This window comes from Felis catus, chromosome C1, assembly GCF_018350175.1.
Source record: "Felis catus isolate Fca126 chromosome C1, F.catus_Fca126_mat1.0, whole genome shotgun sequence".
Classification (NCBI taxonomy): Eukaryota; Metazoa; Chordata; class Mammalia; order Carnivora; family Felidae; genus Felis; species Felis catus.
Window position 1 is genome coordinate 37,629,779 of NC_058375.1, and position 9,327 is coordinate 37,639,105.

The 9,327-nt window shown below is 51.6% G+C and overlaps 1 long non-coding RNA gene and 1 other non-coding gene across 2 annotated transcripts; one reads left to right on the forward strand and one right to left on the reverse strand.

The window, feature by feature from the left end:
- Positions 1 to 1,418: 1,418 nt before the first annotated feature.
- Positions 1,419 to 1,550, reverse strand: LOC111562131. Its single transcript, XR_002745175.1, has one exon. It is a non-coding gene; the product is annotated as a small nucleolar RNA SNORA72 (small nucleolar RNA).
- Positions 1,551 to 7,306: 5,756 nt separating this feature from the next.
- LOC123379365 lies at positions 7,307 to 9,102 on the forward strand. The gene is made up of 3 exons (XR_006583752.1): positions 7,307 to 7,947; positions 8,060 to 8,166; positions 8,670 to 9,102. It is a non-coding gene; the product is annotated as an uncharacterized LOC123379365 (long non-coding RNA).
- Positions 9,103 to 9,327: the final 225 nt, after the last annotated feature.

The window sequence follows — 9,327 nt, forward strand, 5'->3', positions numbered from 1 at the left end:
CAGCATTTATTGGGAACCTAATAATAATAACAACAGTGACCATTTACTGACTGCTATTTATCATTTATTCTGTACATAGAACAGGTCTGAGCCCCAATTCCCTGGCAGATCCTGGAGGTCCCTCCTCTCAGGCAATACCAGTTTCCTTTTCCCTAATCTCTGGGTGGTTTGATTCTGCTCCCTGCACCCCAATGTCTGGCTGTGATCCTGCTTCAACTCAGACCTCTTTTGGGCTCCCTCCCCTAATGTCAGCAGCAGCATGGATTGGACATGGTGTGATCTGACTGCACCTTATCTTTTCATGCGCATCTTGGCCACTTAAAGCCTACATCCCACACCTCAGACTCCTATCAGCCTTTCCTGGAACATGCCCAATGCCATCTTACCTCTAGGCCTCTGCCAGTGCTATTCCCTTTGTCTGGAGCACCCTTTCACAAAATCCCCACTGGCTCTTGATCTCTGCCCAATTTGATGATTTTCCCCCAGACTACTTAATCTGTCCAAACATAACCTGTTTTGGTTAGATGGACTATGAAGCCATAGCCCTTAAATCCCAGTGCATCCAGGGTAGGGGTGCCAGGCTTAGCAAATACAAATACAGGACACCTAGTTAAATTGAATTTCAGATAAACAATGCATAGTTTTATTTTAATTAAAAAAATTAAAAATTTTTTTTATTAAATTTTTTTTGACGTTTATTCATTTTTTTTTTAAATTTTTTTTTCAATGTTTATTTATTTTTGGGACAGAGAGAGACAGAGCATGAACGGGGGAGGGGCAGAGAGAGAGGGAGACACAGAATCGGAAACAGGCTCCAGGCTCCGAGCCATCAGCCCAGAGCCCGACGCGGGGCTCAAACTCACTGACTGCGAGATCGTGACCTGGCTGAAGTCGGACGCTTAACCGACTGCGCCACCCAGGCGCCCCTAGACGTTTATTCATTTTTGAAAGAGAGAGACACAGCGCAAGCAGGGAGGGGTAGAGAGAGAGGGAGACACAGAATCCAAAGTAGGCTCCAGGCTCTGAGCTGTCAGCACAGAGCCTGACATAGGGCTCAAAACCATGAACCGTGAGATCACAACCTGAGCCAAAGTCGGACGCTTAACCGACTGAACCACCCAGCGCCCTTAAAAATTTTTTTTTTTTTAAAAACAAGCTCCAGCCAATTTTATTAAAGAAAAATTTTACATGATTTACTTTTCACCACTCTGTTCTGGCATGCTTCAAATGATATCAGAATCACCTAGAAAATAAAACATAAAAGTTTTACAATTTGTTTAATGGCAACTGGTAATCATCAAATTAGCAATGGTTATCTTCAAAAATTATTACACTAGCTTTGCTGTCATTTCTCAAGGATGACCAGATACTTAGAGTCACAGACATTTTCCACAGATGCATCATGTAAGTCAGACTTGGTTTATCACCAGCATTGATAAAACTAGACCTAGGGAAAGAACTAAGTCTGGGGACACATGCATGGTCTTAATATAGTGAATGTTTAGCCTGCCTTGATTATTACAAAATCAGAACAGTGAGAATATTCACGTAAATTTTTTTTAATGCTTATTTATTTGAGAGAGAGAGAGAGAGAGAGAGAGAGTGAGTGGGTGAGGGGCAGAGAGAGAAAGAGGGAGACACAGAATCTGAAGCAGGCTCCAGGCTCTGAGCTGTCAGCACAGAGCCCAATGTGGGCTTGAACTCACAAACTGTGAGATCGTGACTTGAGCTGAAGTCAGACACTTAACCAACTGAGCCACCCAGTCACCCCTGAATAGTTTTTAGTGTAAGTATGTCTATACAATATTTGGGATACACTTATACTGAAAATTATTTGTTGTATACCTGAAATTCAAGTTTAACTGGACATTCTGTATTTCATCTGGCAACCCTAATCCGAGTTTGTATACATATAGTAGCTCTGCAACCTTCTGGGAAGGGGGATGCTTCTGTTATGGCTCAGACTGAGGAGGACCTGGGAGCCTGGAAAATAATTGGCCTGAGGGCCCATCTGGTCTAGGGCCCCTGCATTATAGACCACTGCCCAGAGAGTGGAAGGATGTGCCCAAGTTCACACAGCAGGGGGGGTGGGGTGGGGTGGGGTGGCAGAGGGGAGGCCGGACTTGGGCTCCTAATTCCCAGCCCCGGCTCCCTCCTGTGCCAGCAGCCCTGTGCTCTGAGCTGATGGAGCAGCTCAGGTTCCCACTCCCCTGCCCCTGACCTGCCCTTGGCTGGCTTCAGAGGGGGGTCTGATGACGAAATGTGATCCTGCCATAAAATCTGTACCAAACCAACTCTTCTCACAGCCCACCCGCCCGCCTCAAAGGGGGGCGCCTAATCCTCATTTATGGGGCCTAGCAGCTGGGTCTGGCCTGAGTCTTTGAACGTGAGCTTGGGGTGCCCTGGGTCAGCCCAGCCGCGGCCAGAGGAACCTGAGAGTGAGGGAATTTAGGGAGGCCAAGCAAGGGGAGGGGCCAGCCAGTCACACCCCTACCTCCAGCCAAGAAGCACCAGCAGGGTGAGCGCATAAAATTACAGGGGGCAAAGATGGAGGGCCAGCATGGACATGTCTTTCCAAGTGTGTATGAGGAGGCCGGGCTCCAATCTAACAGCAGAGAAGAGGTACTGGGTTGGAGCAGGGAGCAACAAGGGCCAATAGAAAGAAGCGCTGGGGGGCCTGTAGTCAGCAGACTCTGAAGAAACCGGGCAGAGCCATGGCAGCTCCGACGGTGTGGCAGGGGGAGGAGTGGAGGGATGCCAGAGACATGAGATAGTGACCGGACAGCCGGGCCCTGGAGCAGGCCCCAACGGCGCCTCTTTCTGGTTTGGGTGACGCGCTGGCAATGCACAGGGCAGGAGCAGGGAGGGGGTTCTCTTGGCGTGTGCTGAGCAGGAGGGGCCTGTGGGACCCCAGCAGAGGCACCCTGGGGAGGAAGCTGGAGAGCTGGGATGCAGAGGTGAGGCTGGGCCTGTGGACCTGGAAGCCACTCTTCCTGAGGGGAAGCGGGAAGAAAAGGGGGCCTTGGAGTGAGCCCCCAGGAGCGCCAACACCAACAGCTGGGTAGGAGCAAAAGAGTCCACAGAGGAGGTGGCAAGAAGTCTGAGGTCAGCCGGAGGAGAGAGGCCAAGTGGGACCTGAGGACAGAGTCTGTGCCTTGCGTGTGAGCCCCACAGGCAAAGCTTTCACTGGATTTAGGAGCCTGCTCCCAGCTTCCGTTGGTTCCAGGGGGTGTGCTGATTGGCCAAGGCATGGGAGGTGAGGGCATGGGAGGTGAGGGCTTGGAGATACTGAATGCAGGCAACTCTTTAAGGAAAACTGGTTGTGAAGAGATTTGGGGGGTGGTTGGGCAGAAGGGGTGCAGTGATTGGAGAAGCTGGGCTTATGGGAGAGGCTGCTTGTGTGATTCTTCAGGATGTTTAACCAGAGATGGGAAGGAAGGGGTAGAAAAGAGAGGCAGAAGGGTGCCTTTCACCCTTTCCCAAATGCAGCCACAGTCAGACCTACGTTTCCTGCCGGACCCGGACCCGGGATACCTACACACATGGACACACACACACACACACACACACACACACACACGAAACCAGGTTCCTGACGCTGGATGTGACACCCTGATATTTTGTCTCCTGTTTTACTTAGGTCAACCGCTGGTCACAACACCCCAAACTGGATTTGTGTCTCTTGAACACTTCACGATGGTCCATTTGACAAACGTGGAGGTAGAAGGTTTGACAGAGAGGAGGTGGGGTGAGCTCCCTGGGGTGGCAAGGGGGGGGTGCAGAGGGGAGGGTTTGGCTTCCCATGGGGGAGGGGAACCCTATTGTCATTCCAATGGGAGGGAAGGAGATGAGACTGGAGGAGGCACGCCTAAATATGTAGGTTTTGTGGCTGAAAGTTGATGGCTTTTGATTTCTCCGTGAAGGTCACCGCCGAAAGGGCAGGGTGAGGAAGAGCAAGGTCGGAGGTTCCGAGGGGAGAGGGGAGATTTTAACAGCCACCGTGGAGAGCAAAAACAGTTGCATTTCCTGGTAGTTTTGAGGCTCCGTGGAGGTGGGAGGCCATGAGTTTAAAGGGGTGCCCATGTCCCTCCAATTTTAGTGAAGCCTAAGTAAGAGTTCCTTCTTCTCTGGTGGGGGCCTGGTAAGGCCTGGGACAGGACAAGGGCACCGGGGTTCTTCTCTGAGTGAATGAATGAGTGCTCAATGAGCACATTTATCAACCTAACAAATAAGTGCCAGGTACTGTTCTGGGGCGAGAATACCGTACAGAGATGATGAAGGCAAAATTCTTGTCCCTTCGGAAACAATATGTGCACTGAACATTTAGGACTTCATGAGGCTTTTCTGAGGATTGTTTGATTCCTTCCTTCCTTCCTCCCTCTCTCCCTCCTTTCTTTTCTCTTCTTTTCTTTTCCTTCCTTCCTTCCTTCCTTCCTTCCTTCCTTCCTTCCTTCCTCCCTCCCTCCCTCCCTCCCTCCCTCCCTCTTTCTTTCTTTCTTTCTTTCTTTCTTTCTTTCTTTCTTTCTTTCTTCCTTCCTTCCTTCCTTCCTTCCTTCCTTCCTCCCTCCCTCCCTCCCTCCCTCCCTCCCTCCCTCCCTCCTTTCTTTCTTTCTTTCTTTCTTTCTTTCTTTCTTTCTTTCTTTCTTTCTTTCTTCCTTCCTTCCTTCCTTCCTTCCTTCCTTCCTTCCTTCCTTCCTTCCTTCTCGCAGCTAATCCAGTTCAGTGAAAGATTTGGAGGGATGATCATCATCTGCCACATCCCTGTTTGTGTTCTATTTCAGCCTAAGATGAAAGAGTTGGGAGCACAGTCTTCATTTTCCACAGCTCAGAGAGGCAAACCAAGTTATCCAAGCCACACAGCACATCAGCAGAGCAGCCGGGATGGGTTGGGCAGCAGTTTCCCACTCCCAGGGCCCAGTGCCCCTGCTCTCCACTCAGCAGTGTCCCCACAGTCCTTGACTTAGGTAGGATGGTGGGGGTGGTGCCTGGATTGCAGCTTTCTGAAGAAAAGTCTTGCCACACTTTTCTTTTCTTATTTCCCTGGAGTGGAGCAAACAGAATGTCTGTGGCCTCGGAAAGAAGTGGGTCCATCAGGCCGAGGAGTACCAGTTGTAGACATTGCCTGTCTGTGAGCATGTCTGCTGTCCGTGGAAGGCAAGTGTATGTTCGGGACCCAGTCCACCCTAGCTCCCACACCCAGATAGCAGACAGGGTGCGGGAAGTAGGGAATTCGTATCTGTTGAAGTGTGTGTGAGTGCAAGTGCATACGCAAAGATATCAAGAGGCACAGATGCGTGTGCCAACACTAACATACAAGCCCTCATTCAGACTCACATAAATGTCCCATCACAGGTATAGGCACACCCACGAATAGACTCCCATTTATATCTATATGCTTACCCATTTATACTTGTGCACACCTCCAAAAAGACCTACACATTTTATTTTTTATTTATTTATTTTTTATTTTTCAATATATGAAATTCATTGTCAAATTGGTTTCCATACAACACCCAGTGCTCATCCCAAAAGGTGCCCTCCTCAATACCCATCACCCATCCTCCCCTCCCTCCCACCCCCCATCAACCCTCAGTTTGTTCTCAGTTTTTAAGAGTCTCTTATGCTTTGGCTCTCTTCCACTCTAACCTCTTTTTTTTTTTTTTTTTTTCCTTCCCCTCCCCCATGGGTTTCTGTTAAGTTTCTCAGGATCCACATAAGAGTGAAAACATACGGTATCTAAGACCTACACATTTTAAACAAGCATAAAGCATCCACGTACGGGTACATATTTTGGGGCATAATAAAATCTGCATACATTAAGTGTTTACTCTTATGTATATAAGTATGCATGGACATGTGTGTGCATCCGTACACACAGACCCCAAAGACTCAAATCCAAAAGTGCTCGTGAAAAGTTGTAGGCATGTATGCGCTTCCAGCCCCTCTCCATCAGCCTCATTTCTGCCTCAGGGCCTTTGCACAGGCTATTTCTTTCTGAAATGTCTTCCACCACCACCTTTGCCACTTCTCATCTTTGAGTCACAGTGTATGTATCTCTTCCTCTGGGACCCCTCCTCTAGTGCCCACTCTATATCCTCTCTATCCCCTTTCATGACACTCAGTGTTTGTTCAGCTACCTTGCCTGTTTCCCCCTAAAATGCCAGGTATTTTTTCATGGCTCTGCATAGGAGGGCCTCAACAAATACAGGTTGACTGCATGAATAACTACTGTGTGTGGAGCACTCATGGTATGCCAGGAACTGGGGTAGGTGGTACAGGTGTTAACTTCCTATCGTTGACCCCGTTTTATAGAGGAGGAAAGGGAACTAGCACCAAGTGTCAGAGGTGGGATTTGAAGCCAGGGTGGACTCTTCCACTCCCAGATGTCTGGTTTCCGTCTTCCCCTTCAGTCTGCCATGTCTAGTCTCCATTCTCTCCTGAGAATGGAGCCCACCCTCCCCTCTTCTTCGGAGCAGCTTTCCTCTGTCCTCCAGCTTGGCTCAGGTGCTTCCACACCTCCCCGGCCGAGGGCCTGGAGGTCCCTGTGTTCACATCTCTGGTGCCCCCCGGCCTGTCAGCTGCACTGTGGCATCCAGCGGGGGCAGAGCTAAGCCCTTTCCGGCAGGAGCAGAATGGCTCCCCTGGGCGCGGGTTTGCAGGGGTGCAGCTGGAGCTGTGTTGTTTAACGCCCCTCGCCCGCGCCCCCGCCCCGCCACAGCTCGCCCTCAGGCAAGTCCAGCCGGAGCCCCGTGGCCAGGCTTCACCTGACCCGACCGGTGTCACGCGTCGCCAGCCCGGCCCGCGCCCAGCAGACCGAGCGCACCCGTTGCCAGTGCGCGACGGGCGGAGGGACGGCGCGGGGCCCCGGCTCCCGGGCGTGCGGCGGCGGGCCGACCGGGTGGCGAAATGGCTTTTCCAGATTAGGGGCCCAGGCTGCGCTGTTGACACAGTCATAAGTTTTAATGAGAAATTTTGAGTATTTGTGTGGGAGACGCAGCCTCTGTGCGCACAGATGCCTGGGGCTGGCGGCGCGGGGGGCCTCCCCGGGGCGCCCTGCCACAGGCCCGCGCCGATTCCTTGCAGCCAAAGGGGAAACATTTAAACTCGCTCACCTTTGAACTGCCGGGGACGCTGTTTACCTTGGCTGCCCGAGTGGCAGTTTTACAGATATTAAATACCGTCCTGAGGGGGATCTGGGGCCTCCTCAAATCCCCCCCCCTCCCCCCCCCCGCCCCGTCGGTCTGGGAGCTGGCCTGGGCACAGGCAGGCGGGGGCACCCGTCCTATCAGAGGTCAGTGGCGTGTCTTCCCGGGACACCATCCTAAGGGGGTCCCCGAGCCCGCTCAGCAGATGGCGTTCTGCGTTTTGTGCTGGGGAGCCGCCCTGGGGCTCCCCCTTCTCATCCACTCCCCAGCTCATCCGTCTCCTAATTTGATTTTCTGTGTCAGGGGGAGCGGCGTGGAGGAGGCGGAGGGCAGTCTGGGTCCTGCTCACACGTTTCTTGATCTCTGCGGCTAGAAAGGGGATGTCTCAAGTGTAGGCGCCGCCTAGGCAGGACCCAGGTGGCCTGGCTCTCATCTTCTCAGGGGATGGGGGAGACCCCTCTCCCCCAAGACCCCTATGGGACAGAGGCGGGCTCTGCTTCAGCCCTCCGCTTCAGCCTGGCGGTCAGAAGGCTCCCTGCAGAGGAGCAAGCCATGTTGATTTTACGGAGAAGGCTGCTATGCACATTTCACTGCTGATTTATTGGTTTTTAACTAGATCCTTATGCTGGGCTAAAAAAGCCATCTTGCACTTTGCAAGGCTCTGCTGACTGCTGCCGAAAATGACACACAGGACTCCTCCTGCTCTACCCAGCCCTCCCTGCTCCACCCGAAGGGCAGGGCAGCGGTGGAGGTGTGAGCCTGGAGTCCTCCCAGCCACTGACCACCTGCGGTGTGCACTGGGGTGAGTGTATTTGTGTGTGTGTAAGAATTTATGGACTTGAAGGGAGGGGCTGGGAGCGGGGGAGGGCCCACATCGAGCCCTGGAACCTACTGCCCACCTTTTTCTCTCTCAGGCCTCACAGAGCACTTGTCATACATTTTAATGGACTTTGGAGTCAGACAAACCTATGTTGATGTCCTGGTTACTATCCCGGCTGGCTGTGTGATTTGGGAAAGTTAGGTAACTTCTCTGATCCCTGATTTCTCCTCTGTGGAGTGAGTGTAACTTTCATCTGGGATGGGGGCATCCTTTGAAATACTTGTGTTAGCTCCAGTAACCCAGTGCCCAGCACACACAGGGGGCTTACTGATTAGCTTCCCTCCCGAATTCCTCCTTCGGACCTTGGTTGGTCACTCCTGGTAAAGGGGGGATTCCTTAAGACAGGGCGCGGATGACTTCTTACTGTCTCCTGGTGCTATATACAGTGCTTCATGATTCGCATGGAGAATTGTGTACAAATATATACCGTCAGTTATAAATGATAAAGCACTGTTAATCCTTTACCTCTTCAAATAACGTGAAAGTTTTATGAGAGAAGAGACAGGACAAAAGGAAATAGCACAGTCATTTTACCTGGAGGGACAAAGGGATTTTATCAGAGAAGCATGCTTTGAACTCAGGGCAGACAATTTCTAGCCTAGAGCTCTTTTCTCGAAGTCACAGCTGCCTCTCTCGTTATTCAGCATTGCTCCTCTGCAGCGCGAGAGGACGGCTTCGTGGGAAAGGAGGATGTTAGGTACAGGCATCTTGCGTCCACAAATCTTGGGGTCCCTCTGGGCATGGAAGCCAAGGGCAAGCTGCTGAGTCACAGGAGCCGCACGCGGACACCGGCCAGTAGGAGATGCCGCTTTGGCCAGCCCTGGAAGAGCAACCAGAGAGCAGGGTGGGCACGGTGAGGACAGGTCTGATTGAGACCCCCAGAACTCAGGGAACCTAAGGAGAACGCTGGCCGCATCTGCAGAATCCATCAGGCGTCTTGATGGGTCGCCGTTAAACAAAGATGGGATAAGGTTACATGTGTTTTCCGTGGGAGTCGGCTCCAATTTCAGCCTGATGATTTAGTCAGGTGTAAGCATGAAGTTTCCAATTTAGAGAAATAAATCTCCAGTGATTTTATTATCCCCTGTTTTACCCTGACACCCAACTTCACCCCGGCCCCCTGTCAAAGCCCTCATGATGTGTTTATATAGGGCGCACTGTAATTGATTGGCGTGCAATAGAACATGACACAGAAAATGTGGCCTTCCCCACCAGGCCCAACTCTGGGAGCTTCCATATTTCACCATCCCCCAGGTCCAATCTCAGGCCCCCACTCGCTGTGGCCGCAAATTCCTGGGATTC